We start from the raw sequence: 16996 nt of genomic DNA, 5'->3' as shown, positions 1-16996 counted from the left end.
CTTTCTTCAATCTGCACAGAAAAGTTCTGGGAATGGCCTTCTTACCAATAATGAGCCATGGGATTGATTTAGGGACATAATCTTACAACTGTGAATGTAGTTTTGGGCCTATTTTTTCCATCTATTGCAATAGGAAGTTTATCTGATGATAACTGAGCAAGACACTGATTTATGACTTCAGTAGAGTGCCATTAGGAGTCATTCTATTGCTAAGTTCCTTTAACACAACAGTAGTAAATGGTTGTTTCCTAGGTCCATGGTCTCTCTAATCTAAGATCTTTGGCCACCTAGATAGTATCTGGCATAAGTTCCATCTCAAGTGTAGACCTTAAATTCAGTCAGGTAGTAAGTAGTTGGTCATTCCCACAATTTTTGGGCCATTATTCCACCAGTGAATCTTTCAGATGGATCAGCATTATTAGAATACTTACTTCGAAATTTTTGTCAGAAAACTAATATATGAGATTTCTTTCTATATTGGCATTTGATGATTGTGTTCCTCAGTTGAGACCTGCTGGATTTCCGTATAATAATGTTAATTGTTTCTCAGGCATTTTCGTTATTTTCTTGGGCTATTTTTTTTCTAAGTCTTATATTTTAGCAGCAGCTACAGTGCCCAACTGTAACCTGTGATTTCCAATCTTGTGTGAAGTGTTAACTCATTCTCATGAACTTTCAATGTGCTGATCTTGCCTGCTCTCGGAGCTCCTATTTAGCCCAATGGGAGCCATTTTGGGGGACAGAGGGCAACCTTTAGATCTTTTCTCTTTCTGACATCAGGTGGAAACCAGGAGACAAGTCTTGATTCCTCTGCCGCTGTGTGCAGATGAAGCACTTCTGCTTCCTGTTCTGCCATGGTAGAGGGCTTTGCTTCCGCTGCAGTGAAGGGCATGGAGTAGAGCCAGCATGAATGGCAGATAGGCTGAGCAGAAGCTGGTAGAGAGGTAGACCACAGCCTCACTGTGAGGTTTCCAGAGCTTCATAATGTGTGCTGGGCTGGTAAGATAGGGTGCTTTTATTTTGATTTGTTTTATTTCCCTTTTCCTTCCATCTCTGTTGAGGGTTCACTGCTATAGGTCCCTTCAGCACCTGTACTATTTGAGAGGTAAAAAGAAAAGCCAGGAAAATCACCACATTATGATGTACAAGAGTTTTTCAATCTTGTACTCTCAGAGTGTCAGCCTTCCTTGAAAGGGGCTCAGAGTTCTCAGGTTGTCTGTTAAATTCCGGCATGGAATTATGCCTGCCTGAAGAGGAGTTACGTGAAAAAGTGAATTGATTCCATTTTGTTTCTGAATGCTCAGCTACTGATTGTTATAGGTATGATTTTGATAAAGTTTTCAACACAGAGACTTGCTATATAGACCGGAGTAGAGTTGAGCTTGTGGTACCTATGCTGTTGGCATTATAAGCATTACCACACCAGACTGTAATATGTTTACTTTATGAAAACTTAGCAGTGATTGTAGAACATGCTAAGCATAAGAAATGAAGAGTGTATTAAAAATGAATTAAGAAGTGACTACATAGGGGGAGGGCGGGAATGAGGAACAGAAAAGGAGGAGGAAGAAAATAGAGAAAGTAAAGAAAGAGAGAAGGTAGGAAGGGAAATGATGGGATGTGGTTACTATCAACAGAGAACATTTGCATCATGTGATAGAAGGAACACAATTTGTCTTAATAAAAAACAATATGAAAATTTCATCAATAAATATCAATTCTATCACCATATTTTCTTATTTTTCAATGAAATGGCTTTGCTTAAAATTTATGATTCTCGCTATCTGTGTGCACTCTGGATCTTAAGCAAATACTATAATGATGCTCTTCTTAAATGTTATGGGAAAACTTACAGCTATAGCTCTAAAGATGGAATTCAAGTTTGAGCACAGTGTCATAGCAGTTAGGAGGCTAAAGCAAGACAGGGACACCCTGTTATGAAACAGCAGGATTCCCTGGTTCTTTTCGTTTCTTCTTCTTCTTTTTTTTTTTTTTAATTTATTTACACTTCAAGTGTTATCCCCTTACCTGGTTTCCCCACCTGCTGGAAACCCAATATCCCCTCCCCCTCCCCCTGCTTCTATGAGGGTGTTCCTCCATCAACTCACCCACTCACTCTCACCTCCCTGCCCTCAATTCCCCTACACTGGGGCATCTATTGAGCCTTCATAGGACCAAGGACCTCTCCTCCCACTGATACCTGACAAGACTATCTTCTGCTGCACATGCAACTGGAGCCATGTGTACTCCTTGGTTGGTGGCTTAGTCCTTGGGAGCTCTGGGGAGTCTAGTTGTTTGATATTGTTGTTCTTCCTATGGGGTTGCAAACCCTTTCAGCTCCTTCAGTTCTTTCTCTAACTCCTCCATTGGGGACCACCCTCCCCCCCCCCCAGACTCAGTGCAGTGGTTGGCTGTGAGGATGGTTCTTTTTTTTTATTATTACATCTTTTCCTCAATTACATTTCCAATGCTATCCCAAAAGTCCCCCATACCTTCCCCCCTACTTCCCTACCCACCCATTCCCATTTTTATGGCCCTGGCAGTCCCCTGTACTGGGGCATATAAAGTTTGCATGTCCAATGGGCCTCTCTTTCCAGTGATGGCCGACTAGGCCATCTTTTGATACATATGCAGCTAGAGTCAAGAGCTCCGGGGTACTGGTTAGTTCATAATGTTGTTCCACCCATAGGATTGCAGATCCCTTCAGCTCCTTCGGTACTTTCTCCAGCTCCTCCATTAGGGGCCCTGTGATCCATCCACTAGCTGAATGTGAGCATCCACTTCTGTGTTTGCCAGGCCCCAGCATAGTCTCACAAGAGACAGCTATATCTGGGTCCTTTCAGCAAAATCTTGCTAGTGAATGCAATGGTGTCAGCGTTTGGAAGCTAATCATGGGATGGATCCCTGGATATGGCAGTCTCTAGATGGTCCATCCTTTCATCACAGCTCCAAACTTTGTCTCTGTAACTCCTTCCATGGGTGTTCTGTTCCCAATTCTAAGGAGGGGCCTAGTGTCCACACTTCAGTCTTCATTCTTCTTGAGTTTCATGTGTTTTAGCAAACTGTATCTTATATCTTGGGTATCCTAAGTTTCTGGGCTAATATCCACTTATCAGTGAGTACATATTGTGTGAGTTCCTTTGTGATTGTGTTACCTCACTCAGGATGATGCCCTTCAGGTCCATCCATTTGCCCAAGAATTTCATAAATTCATTCTTTTTAATAGCTGAGTAGTACTCCATTGTGTAAATGTACCACATTTTCTGTATCCATTCCTCTGTTGAGGGGCATCTGGGTTCTTTACAGCTTCTGGCTATTATAAATAAGGCTGCTATGAACATAGTGGAGCATGTGTCCTTCTTACCGGTTGGGACATCTTCTGGATATATGCCCAGGAGAGGTATTGCTGGATCCTCCGGTAGTACTATATCCAATTTTCTAAGGAAACGCCAGACTGATTTCCAGAGTGGTTGTACAAGCTTGCAATCCCACCAACAATGTAGGAGTGTTCCTCTTTCTTCACATCCTCGCCAGCATCTGCTGTCACCTGGATTTTTGATCTTAGCCATTTTGACTGGTGTGAGGTGGAATCTCAGGGTTGTTTTGATTTGCATTTACTTGATGATTAAGGATGTTGAACATTTTTTCCAGTGCTTCCCTGCCATTTGGTATTCCTCAGGTGAGAATTCTTTGTTCAGTTCTGAGCCCCATTTTTTAATGGGGTTATTTGATTTTCTGGAGTCCACTTTCTTGAGTTCTTTATATATATTGGATATTAGTCCCCTATCTGATTTAAGATAGGTAAAGATCCTTTCCCAATCTGTTGGTGTTCTTTTTGTCTTATTGACGGTGTGTCTTTTGCCTTGCAGAAGCTTTGCAGTTTCATGAGGTCCCATTTGTCAATTCTCGATCTTACAGCACAAGCCATTGCTGTTCTATTCAGGAATCTTTCCCCTGTGCCCATATCGTCAATGCTTTTCCCCACTTTCTCCTCTATAAGTTTCAGTGTCTCTGGTTTTATGTGAAGTTCCTTGATCCACTTAGATTTGACCTTAGTACAAGGAGATAGGAATGGATCCATTCGCATTCTTCTACATGATAACAACCAGTTGTGCCAGTACCATTTGTTGAAAATGCTGTCTTTCTTCCACTGGATGGTTTTAGCTCCCTTGTCGAAGATCAAGTGACCATAGGTGTGTGGGTTCATTTCTGGGTCTTCAATTCTATTCCATCGGTCAACTTGTCTGTCACTATACCAGTACCATGCAGTTTTTATCACAATTGCTCTGTAGTAAAGCTTTAGGTCAGGCATGGTGATTCCACCAGAGGTTCTTTTATCCTTGAGAAGAGTTTTTGCTATCCTAGGTTTTTTGTTATTCCAGATGAATTTGCAGATTGCTCTTTCTAATTCGTTGAAGAATTGAGTTGGAATTTTGATGGGGATTGCATTGAATCTGTAGATTGCTGTGAGGATGGTTCTTAAAAGCCAGAGTGTGTGAGCTGAAGGGAAAGGAGTTTCCAAACTTGAAGGGCAGAAGTTTGCTTGTGAGCAGATGGTCACACTTGCTTCGGGATTTCAAAATACAAGTATATTTTGAGGGAAATCTCCTCAATGGCTATTACCTTTGAGCACCAAGGACAAGTATGTCACAGTTAATGCCTGTCCAACTGTTACTGCAGTCTGTGCCCTTGTTTGGGACTTGTGCTCCAAGTCTACAAAGGCTCCCTTGTATCCCATTGCTACTCTCTGCCTTGATGACTTGTAGAGTAGATCACTTCAGGTGCCATTAGCCCTTAAGCTTTTTTACGTGTGAAGTGATTGGGGTAATGCTGAAGTCTCATGTCTGATCTCTATTTCTAAACTCACTAGGGACCAGATAGGAAGAGCATCAAATAACTACAACAACAAAAAAATGATCTTACAACTGAGAGTAGATCTTACAACTGAAAGAAAGTATATAAATGTCTAGCTAAAATGGTATTCAAGCTAGTATCATAAAGAAATTCTATTAACTCAAATACTATATAGCATGACACTTAGCCAGTATGTAAAATAACACACGAACAAACATGACAATGTGGCTGTTCTTAAATACAAATAAGAAGACTGTGCATGATTAATATGAGCCTTTGAAAATCCTTTTCCCACACGTAAGTTGGGATTTTAAAAATTCAAATCTTATCATGTATTTCAATTTGTTGATGATGATGACGATGACGACCATGATGACAACAATGACAACGATGATGATTGCTGGGCAAGGCACTGCTGATGTCAGAGGAGAACATTGTGGGGTTGGCTGTCCTGTGACAGCCTGTGCTGCTTGTCTTTTTGTTTTTTCCCCAGAGTAAAAATAAAATATTTATTTTATGAATGGTTAAACAACTTGAAACTGGCAATTTATTTTTTATTAATTGTCTCTTTTATTTATTTACATTTCCATGCTCCCTTGCCCATCTCCTCTCCACAAACTTCCCATAACATCCTCCTCCCCTTTGCCACTAAGAGGGTGCTCCCCCACCATCCACCCACTCCTCTCTCATCCCTCTAGCATCCTCCTATGCTGAGACATAGGACCAAACCTCCACAGGACCAAGGGCCTCCCCTTCCACTGAAGCCAGATAAGGCCATCCCCTGCTAAACATATATCTGGGGCTATGAGTCCCTTCATGTATGCTCTTTGGTTGGTGGTTTAGTCCCTGGGAGCTCAGGGGGGTCTGGTTAGTTGATAATGTTCTTCCTATGGGGTTGCAATCCCCTTCAGCTCTTTCAGTACTTCCCCTAACTCTTCCACTGGAGTCCCCAGGCTCAGTCTGATGATTGCCTGGGAGTACCTGCATCTATCTTAGTCAGATGCTGGCAGAGCCTCTCAGAGGACAGTCATTCTAGGCTCCTGTCTGGGAGACTTCTTGGCAACAGCAGTAGTATAGAGGTTTGGTGTCTGCAAATGGGATGGATCACAAGGTGGGACAGTCTCTGGATAGCCCTTTTTTCAGTCTCTGCTCCATATTTTGTCCCTATATTTCCTTTAGACAGGAACAATTCTGATTTAAAATTTTTGAGATGGATGGGTGGCCCCATCTCTCAACTGCGGGCCATGACTATCTACTAGAGGTGGTCTCTTCAGGTTCTATCCAGGACCTAATGTGGACCCATTAGCTGCTCGTCTTTTAGTGATTATTTTGAACAAATGCATGTGTGCTGTTCTTACCTAGCAAAGACTTTTTTTTTTTCACTTTCAACATTCCTTAATTACCTACAGTACTTTGTCTAAGGTTGGGAACCCATGAGCTGTCCTCCTTGCATATTAACTTGTCTGTTGGTGGTGTCCTTGTTCGGGCCTTGTTCAGACAGCCATGTTGTGCTTTGTGGGTGTAACTTCTCTGACAATCTCACAGAAGACACCCAGTTCTACTGGCTCTCTGAGTCTTTCTGTTTCTTGTTTTGAGACATTCCCTGAGTCACTGGCTCTCAGAGTCTTTCTGTTTCTTGTTTTGAGACATTCCCTGAGTCTTAATGGCAGTAGTTGTTTTGAGACATTCCCTGAGTCACTGGCTCTCAGAGTCTTTCTGTTTCTTGTTTTGAGACATTCCCTGAGTCTTAATGGCAGTAGTTGTGCTGGGGATGAGCACCAAAAAATTTACTTATTTGCAGTATTTTTACTGGTTGTGGTTTTCTGTAATGATCTCCTGCTGGGGCCAGCCCCAGCAGGGTCTTCTCTCTTCTGTTCTTCCTGAGACAGCAGAGGGGGACAGGGAAGAGCATTGGCTTGCTAGTCAGAAGTCTCAGGAAAAGAAAGGAACAAACACTTTGAGAAATGATTATAGAATTTATTACTAAGTTGTAAAAAGTTTCCTATGAAAACTACCTAAGGGGAAAAGTAGAAAGACCCTAAGCAGGGAAAGGGAAAAATTCTTCTTTTCATCTCCTTGTCCTCGGTACTTATACATCTTTCAGAATAGAGTATCACATGTTAAAAAGTTCATAACAGGTTCACATATAAAATCAAATCATACATTGAAATAGAAGTTTACAACAGAGACTGTTTATGTGCATTTCATTAGGAGTGATTATCTGGTTAAACATCCATCCCCTGCCACAACTTCACAGGTTGAAAGTTGAAAACCATAACTAAGTTATTAGTGAAGTTTTGTATAGATAAACCCAATCAATATTTTATCTTCTGTCCTAGCACCTATAACAAATTGTTAATTCCCTTTTTATGACCTTTGGTTAATTGTTTTATAACCCTTGGAGTGTGCTCTCAGTAGGAGAAAGTTGGTTACTATCTAAAAGGCAATTAACTGGTGGCACATTGGAGCCTGACAGAGTTCTCATTGCAGTTTTGACTATCAGAAAAGGATCTAGTAGCAGTCCCATTATAAAAGAGCTTAATAATGACTAATATAATTTTAGGAATTCTTATAGGATCATCATTAAAACCTAAGAAGTCATCTATTTGTCTATATAAAATCATTCAAGATAGTACATCTTTGTGGATCTGCAAAGATCTGCTCCAAAGGGATGTGCTATTACTTAGTGATTGTTATATATGTTTAATAATAACAGGAAAAGCATATTAGTAGCAGGAATCTTTCCTAAAATTAATTCTATTGGGCTTTGCCTATAGGACAAAACTGTCGCAGATTATAATCCAAAGCAGACTATCTCTGGAAGATCACCTGCTAGTTATTAGCTTGTCCTATTATGGCTCCTGACCATCTTCATCTGTTTCAAACAGAAGTTAATTTTATCCCCTTCTTTGACATAAATATTGCAAGCCTTTTTCTGTTGATTCTGGTAGCACAGCCTTTAGCCAGGTTGTTGGTCCTGCACCAGCCTGGTTGTACTGCCTCATTATATTTTGGAACAGTATCATATGGTTAGGATTCATAGCCTTCAAGGAATAAAGCTATCTTTCACAGCACTTTTCTTTGTTAATTGTAGTAAAAACATAGCAATTGAAACCTCACTCTTAGCCAAGGTCTGAGCTAAGTTTCTGCAAACTCCCTGTTCATTGTTGCATGGCGAATGTCTTGAAGTTTCTCATCTTTTGTAATTGACCACAGCTACTAAATAACAACTTCCCTTTTCCCATTCCTTCAGCCCCTAGCAACAACCATTCCACATCCTATTTCTAAATGTGTAATACTTTTAATGTACCCATATAAATGTGATCATAAAATATTTTTCCTTCCTATGATGATTGTACTTCACTTATTATAGTGACATCATGTGGTAGGACACAGAGTTCCCTCCTTAGCCTGAAAGTCACATGTCTACCTGGGTAGTACTTGATTACTCTTCTTAGAATCACTTGAGTATTCTGTCCTGCTTGTTCTTGGTTAATGAAGTGGCATTACTTGTTTTATTAGGAAATGCAATTTCATTATCTAATTTATTTTATTTTAACAGGAAAATGCATTATTGAAGAGCCCTAAAATCAAACACTAATACACAGATAAAAATTAGTCCCAGAGACTTGGGATATGAGAGGCTCCCAGGATGCAATGTGGGAAATGCCCAACAGTGGGGAGATGGGACCTAAAGAGACCACCTCCAATAGATAGACAGGGCCCCCAGTGGATGGTGACACCAACCCACCTTCAAAATTTTTGACCCAGAATTGTTCCTGTTTAAAAGAAATGCAGGGAAAAAAATGGAGCAGACTGAAGGAAAGGCCAACCAGTGACCAGCCCAACTTGGGATCCATCCCATGAATGGACACCAACCAAACTCTAACACTATTACTGATGCCATTGCTTGCAGAAAGTAGCCTAGCATGACTGTCCTCTGAGAGGCTCTATCAGCAACTGATTGAGACAGATGGAGACACAACCAAGTGTTGGACTGAGGTCAGGGACCCCTATGAAAGATGTAGGGGAAGAACTAAAAGAACTGAAGGGGATGACAACTTCAAAGAAGACAAACAGTGTCAACTAACATGGACCCCTGGTAGCTCCTAGAGATTAAGCCACTAACCAAAGAGCATACCAGGCCTGGTCCAAGGCCTTGGCCCACTCCTCTCTGGCACATAAGCAGCAGAGGACTGCATGATCTGGTCTCAGTAGGAAAGGATGTGCCTAATTCTTTAGAGACTTGATGTCCCAGGTAAGGTGCACCCTCTCAGAGGTGAAGGGGAGGGTGTAGGGGGTAGAGAACTCTTGAATAGGGGACTGAAAGGAGGGCAGCATTTAGGATGTAAATAAATAAAATAATTAATTATTTTTAATGATTTAATAACATTAAAAAAAGACTGAAGGTCAAATGCTTCTGTGTGTCAGGAAACAAATTCACAAACTCAAACGACTTCTTGATGAGAAAGAAGAAAGGCCAGGATGCTATGTGTTTCTGCAAGTTGGCCATGTAAACTAGAAAAAAATAATAGGGAAGTGGTGACCATATTTAAAATTTCAATGTAACAACACATAATGAGATGTCACTTACTAAATTATGCTATGTTTTTAATGAAAGAACTACACAAAATGAATGTCACAGCCCCTAAATGAATAGCAAGGGGAATAGGAAATGCATATATTTCTCCTAAAAAAAATTAATCCAAATTCAAACTTGACCTTATTGAATCATTTCCTCGAAGCAAAGAAACCTAAGCTTGCCTTTGCTGTCTTGTATTTGGCAATCACATAGTTACTCATCACACTGATAAGTTTTTAGATTTGTGGAAACGCATCAAGAACAGGAGCAGAAGGGGATACTCAAGCCTTATAGATGAGGAAGAAGAAGCGGAGCCAGGGATGTGCAGGGATGCCTTTGATTACATCACTGCTTTGCTACATTAACCTTGGCCTTGACACTGTAAGGAGGTAATGCTAAGTCTGAGAGAGAGAGAGAGAGAGAGAGAGAGAGAGAGAGAGAGAGAGAGAGAGAGAGAGAGAGAGAGAACACCATGAATTACCAAAAGACCAGAACGCAGCATCCACTCAGATGCATTACTTGAATAGGCTGAAATGGTTTAAGGGTAAGATCAAGGAAACAACCTCACTGACCTTTACAGCATCCTAAACAACTGATAGGATCTGTATTTGTTGTTGTTGTTTTTGTTGTTGTTGTTGTTGTTTATGTAATACTAACATTTTCACTTCAAAATATCAGAGTAGAACCTAGTGAGAAACATACTCTGAAATTCTGGGACATGAAGGTAGAGCTTGAAGCAGAGAGATTAACCATCTGCTACTAAGCTTGCCTCCAGCCAAGGGCAGCCAAGGACACTCCCCAGCCCCTATAATGTTCAATGTCTCATGAAATATTTTTTCTACGTGTGCTTAAATATTTATTTAAGCAGGAAAGCTAGTGGCTGGCACATCATTTATAATCATTCAGATTTTAAAAAAATTTACCCACTCAAAAGACAAAGGATAACAAGTAATGTGTGGCAGGGATGGCAAACGCTAACCACAGACACTTTCAGGATAAACAAACAAACAAATAAACAAATGCATGCTCACCACAAAAGATGTCTCCCCTCTTCTTCATTCTCCTTCATTAACCTTCTTCTTCTCTGCCTTTCCCTCTTCCTCTCTGATTTTCTTTCCTATCCCCGTGTCTCCTAAATTTCCTCAAAGGAAAATTAAAGTCCAAATTAAACAGGATCTTACATTCTATCTTTACTTATAGTTTTTCATAAGTTCTTGCCTAACATTGAGTTTACATCAATAGTTACCTCCCCCAAGACCTGATCAATGAGATCAAATGTGAAACTTATCCATTAGTTATCATTTTCCCACACTGGGCTGTCGGAATTGTCTCTAGAGGACCTAGGGCCAATACAACCTCCTTGTGAGAAGCAACAATACTGTATTCAGGAATAGAAATTTTTTTCTTGTGTATTTGTGCAAGTTTTTACTTATTAATAACTGAACATGTCCCTTGGATGAGGGGAAGAAAATATTGCCTTTATTCCTTTTGAGGAGATTGAAGACACACTTCAAAAATTATGTACTGCATGATATATTGATATGGTCAGTCTACATGGATGTGGTTGGTCTACATCCATCAATGTAATTCTATTATATCGAAGTGATCCCTGTGTCTGATGTGGTCACTCTACCACTCTCCATTGATGTAATAAATCTACACTGACATGGTCACTCCAGATGGATGTGCCTTGTTCATTTAATTCAGTGGATGAAGAGTGAGATGGTAAATAGGAATTGTAGGCTCTAAGCAATGATATAGCAGTTCACTGATGTCAGTCACCATCTTGTCTCTGAATAGGGACTCACAGATCTTTGTTAAATTAAAGACAGCAGATCCTGGATACCCTTGGGACAACAAGTGAGTTTGAGAGATAGGAGTTGCAAACAAATGATGACTCAACATGTCAATTGGAGAAGTTCCTTTTGGTGCTTCATCTGTGTGGCATGCTAAATTTGAACACTGAAAATATGGAGTGAGCATTTCAGGAGATAATTCTTTACAAAGAACATAATTACTATTTTACCCAAAGACACCATTTTCCAGATCTTTCCTATCCACAATGAACTTTTAATTCTAAGCCATAAAATCTTAAATGTTACTTACATATTAAGAATGATGCTATTTATGGAAATATTTACTTTAGTTTTGAGTGTTAAAAGTGTATCCATCTGGGTATATATATATATATATATATATATATATATATATGAATTCATATATTGTGTATCATTCTCTCTGGTAATAAACGCCAGAGTAGCCTTTTACAAGATTTGATCAACTCTAGGTTTAGGTGAACACAAGTTCCTAGTTATTTGATAACTACAAATAAACTGACTAAATCATATCAAATGAATGTGAAATTGCCCTGACACCATAATTTAAAAAGCACCATCTATTTTAATAATATACTACAACAGCAATAATAATAGTGAGAGACACTTCATCCTGTTATTCCATTGTACTAATTAAATTATGAAGCCATTTTGCAACCTTATTTTCTGTAAGAATATATTATTTGGAAATCAATATACTTTCCACTAAACAAATATTTATGGAGTGCAAACTATCTGACAGTTGAGATAGATGTTTCTACCAACAGCAGGCTGTATGCACTATTCTCGCTTGCATGTGGTTTAGGATATATATCTTATACAGTAATAGGGTTTCTATTCCTGCACAAACATCATGACCAAGAAGCAAGTTGGGGAGGAAAGGGTTTATTCAGCTTACACTTCCACAATGCTGTTCATCACCAAAGGAAGTCAGGACTGGGACTCAAGCAGGTCAAGAAGCAGGAGCTGATGCAGAGGCCATGGAGGGATGTTCCTTACTGGCTTCCTCCCCCTGGCTTGCTTAGCTTAATCTCTTATAGAACCCAAAACCCAGGGATGGCACCACCCACAATGGGTCCTCCCACCCTTGATCACTAATTGAGAAAATGCCTTACAGTTGGATCTCATGGAGGCCTTTCCTCAAGGGAGGCTCCTTTCTCTGTGATAACTCCAGCTTTGGTCAAGTTGACAAACAAAACCAGCCAGCACAAGATAGTAATAGATTTCAAGTAAGTAGATAGGTACATGTAGACATACAGGTTATAAAGACACCAATAAAATTCTATAAAAGTCAGTGCCAAGAGAAGCGCCTTTATATCAGCCAGTCAGGGAAGGCTTCTTTGTGGTAGAATTTAAGTATAAATTCTAGAAGTATAAGAAAATTTCAGACAGGTGAATAATGAGAGGTACTTTTGAGGGCCAGAACATGGTAGGTATGAAACAGAATAATATTAAGAAGAGGAGGAGGAGGGGAGGAGGAGGAGGAGGAGGAGGAGGGTGGTCTGGCATATTTCCAGTGTCTTTGAGCATGTGCAGAGAGGGTAGTGAAAACATTTTTTAAGTGAAAAGCTGGATCATATGGAGTTAATAGGCCATAAGCAAGGCAGAGTTCATCAAGAAAGGACACATTTCCTTAAATAATTTTAAATTAAAATTAGCTGCCAGGCTACTCCATGAAGAAAGATAGTAACTGTGATTCATATATGCCATCCTTTACTTATGGCAGGGCTGAAAGAGATGATAAATAAATGCTGGGAGAGTTGTGAGTCTGACTGACCTATCTTCCTGTCCTAGACCCACTCAAACCACTAAGGTCAAAGGTTACGAGTTTGAGTGTTAATCTATTCCCACCACTGCACGATTTAATACAGGGATGCTTCTTCCAAATACTAGGAAGACGCAAACTTCAGTTATAGATAAATGCTAAATCTAATTCCCGAAGAGTATGTAATAATTCCTCAGAGACACAAAATGCACCTAAATGGACAGAAAAGTGAATCCTAGAGACTAAGAAGCAGGAATTTTGAGGCTGAGGGACAAGCCAAGAGCCCTCCAACCCAGCCTTTTGAGCTTGGATGAGGAGAGTTTGTAAAGTCCCTCAGCATATTTTCCTGAGTTCGCCTTAGTCAGTGCTGGCTAAAGCTTTTATTGTGGAATTAGTCAAATCCATTTTGTATTTACCAGACTAGAACCAGTCTGTGGCTGTGACAAGCAGGTCTTTGTCTCAATTTTCACCACAATATTAGTCACATAGTTTTTGCATACAAGAGGTCAAAATCATAAAATTGATCTCGATGGTCTTGAAAATGCTGCTGTGGTCATAATTTCATCAACTGACCTTAAGTTGCAACTGGAGATGACGCCTCCTACAAGTGGGTAATCCTGTCAGTAAATGAATCGTCCTTTCCTTGGGGTGCTACCAGCTAAAACTCTCTTTTGTTACATTTACTTATTTATTTATTATTTATTTTACATCCTGATCCCAGGTCCCCTCCTCTCAGATCCCCCACCACACACATAGCCCCATTCCCCTCTTTTCTTCTCCTCTGATGAGTGGGAGCTGACACCTGGGTACCAACCCATCATGCCACATCAAGTCACTCACTACAGGACTAGGCACATCCTCCCCCACTGAGGCCAGACATGGCAGCCCACTTAGGGGACCAGGATCTTCATGCAGGCAAAAGAGACAAATTCCTCACTACAGTTGTTAGGGGGACCCTCATGAAGACAAGCTGCACATCTGCTATATATGTGCAGGGGGCCTAGGTCTAGCCCATATATGCTATTTGGTTGGTGGTTCGGTCTCTGGGAGCCCCGAAGGGTCCAGGTTAGTTGACTCTGTTGGTTTGCCTATGGACTCCCTAACCCCTCCGGGTCCCTCAATCCTCTTTCACAAGACTTCCTGAGCTCAGTCTAATATTTGGCTGTGGGTCTCTGCATCTGTTTTGGTCAGCTGCTAGGAAGAACATCTCAGAGGATAGCTATGCTAGGCTCCTGCCTACAAGCACAACAGAGTATCATTCATAGAATCAGGAATTCGTTCTTGCCCATGGGATGAATCTCAAGTTGGGTCAGTCATTGGTTGGCCATTCATTCAGTCTCTGCTCCCTCTTTGTCCCTGCTCTTCTTGTAGGAGGGTAAATTTTGAGTCAAAGATTTTGTGGAGCTACAACTTTCTTTAAAAGACAAATGCGTGTAGAAATATTGATTGTTTACATGAGAGTTCTCTCTCTCTTTCATTTTTTATTTCTCTCTTCTTAGAAAATATTTTCTTTTTTTCCCTTATTAAGACTTTATTTTTCAGTTAAATATTTTTCCCAAAATATACTTAGCTATATAGTTTTTATCACAAAGCAGAAAACTTTTACTATCAATTTTCAGATATGAGAACCTATCAATCAAGAACCTATCAATAGCAACCAGATCATCCCAGCTATAGCCTTAATGTTATATTGCTCCCCCCAACCAAAAAAAACCCTCATAGATTGAAGTCCTAACCCCAATGCAATAGTATTAGGTGAGGGGATCATTGTGAGAGATATGGTTGATGAAGTCATGAGAGTGAGTCCTCATGATGAAGTTGGTGTAGAAAATATTTTCATCTTTCTCCAAGAGGGAAACTGTTATGTAATGAGTCAGACAGCTTTAGAACCTCAAACACTTCTTCATGGTTTTAAGTAGTTTTATGAAAAGTCTAACAGTTTTCATTAATGCGGAGTACACTTCTTAAGAAAAAATAACAAAATAAATAGGACTCCTGCAGATGTTCCTGGAGTCAGTTTTCTGAATGACCACATCCTCATGTCTCTTTATCTTTTCAGTCTTTCTACACTTATATGTCTGACTCTTATGTGAAGTTCTGTGACAAACATGCCAAGGAAGTAAAAATTAAGGGAGAGTTGTAAACACCCCACTGTCTCTCATTTTCACACATAAACACATGCAATATTGCTCATTGCACTGGATCACTATCGTAACCAAGATGCAACAGAGAACACAAGAGGCCTGCAATAAGATAGTTGATTCTTTTGTACTTTTCTAGACTTAATAGAAAATATTTTAAAGATTTATTATTAATAATAATATCACATACACACTTGTGTGTGTCTACCACATGTGTGAGAGTACCTGAGGACCACAAAAGATGTCAGGTTCTTTTGAAGTTTCAGGTGGCAGCTATGTGTAGCCAAACCTGGGTGCTTAGAACCACAGTTGAGTCCTCTGAAAGAGCATCAAGCACTCTTTACTAATGAGCCATCTCTCCAGACCAAATAGAAGATATTTTAAAACTATCCTAAAGTTTATGTGGTAAGGAAAATCTGTCATCCCGGCACTGGAGAGATCAATACAGAGGGATCATCCTCTTTTTTGTTTTCTGTTGTTCTTTTGAGCTTTTATCAGTGGTTCATTGGCAATTTGTACCAAGACTTGCAGTACAGTTTCAGAAATGGCAAGTCTCAACTGCAGAAATAAGACATCCCAGGAAAATATGATCCGTCTAAATCACACCATCCTACTCTCGATCTTCTATGGATTTGTTCTGCCAGCGCTTAACCTGCCTAAAGGAATATGCTTAAGACCACACATTGCTTTTGTTTTCTCTCTCTTCGAAAAATTATTTGTGAGTGCAGCTAAGACTGTCTTCCTGGGTTCACAGTCAACAAAAGCCAGAAGTGGACTTACTGTATTGATTGGCATTTTAGAATGAGTGCATTATTAATACACAGAGAACAGAGCGCACCAAAAGCTTCTGCCATTGGCTTTCTTCTTCCTTAAATACATTGTGATTGGAAGATAGTCATAAAGCAAAAGTGTGTGGCTTCACGTGAAGGTACATGTATGTGTATCTATGTGTGCATGCGGTTTGCCATGTACACAGCATCATTTTATAAACAGTGCCTCTGCTTTATTTTTTATGCATCATGTAGAAATGCATAACTGTTTGGTCAGTACTTGATAGAGAGTAATCATAACTGTAGGTTGACATTTGGGTGATGAGCTTGATACTCTTTTTTTTTAAACAATTAATTTACCTTTTCACTTTTCAAGCCAATCACCCTCTTCCCCATCTCTTTCTTCCCAGTCTGTCCTTACAAATCCCTCCCCCTTCCCACCCTCTCCTTCTTCTCCCAGAGAAGGGGAAGTTCCACCCCCTTTGCTTACCTCCCCAACCCAGGACATTAGCCACAGTAGAACTAAGTTTATTCTTTCCCACCAAGACCGAACCAGTTAGGGGAAGGGGATGCAATGGCAGGCAACAGAGACAGTCTCCATTCCAACTGTTAGGGGACCCACATGAAGACCATCCATCATCTTGATACTCTTAGGAAGAAAGCTTTGTCAGAAACAACCCCTTCACCAGGACTCTCATATGCCTCCGCTCTTAGAAGGATGTGAAGTGGCAGGATAAGTAACATTGTTTTAAGACAAATGTGAGTGTATATTTTAAAATAATAGGTGAGAAGGATGTCCACAGCACAATGCTTACAACCTGATAGATACAATTAAGTATCATACCTGAAATGCCCCCACAGGGCAACTTCCTTGGCATTTATAAACACAGTAAAGATATTCTCCTGTCTCATGACCCAGCCATATGTGAAAAGCCTCCAGTTAATAACAAAGTCCCAGTGGCTCTGAGGTCTCAGTAAATGGGTTTCATAGAACACAGTCATTGTAAAACAAAGCCCTAGTCAGATTTTAGTAGTCACCTGGAAAGCCA

Source organism: Mus caroli, unplaced genomic scaffold (genome assembly GCF_978045245.1).
Source record: "Mus caroli unplaced genomic scaffold, Mus_caroli_1 scaffold_9, whole genome shotgun sequence".
NCBI classification, from domain to species: Eukaryota; Metazoa; Chordata; class Mammalia; order Rodentia; family Muridae; genus Mus; species Mus caroli.
The sequence above is the reverse complement of the archived record's forward strand: the minus strand, read 5'-3'. Positions refer to the sequence as shown.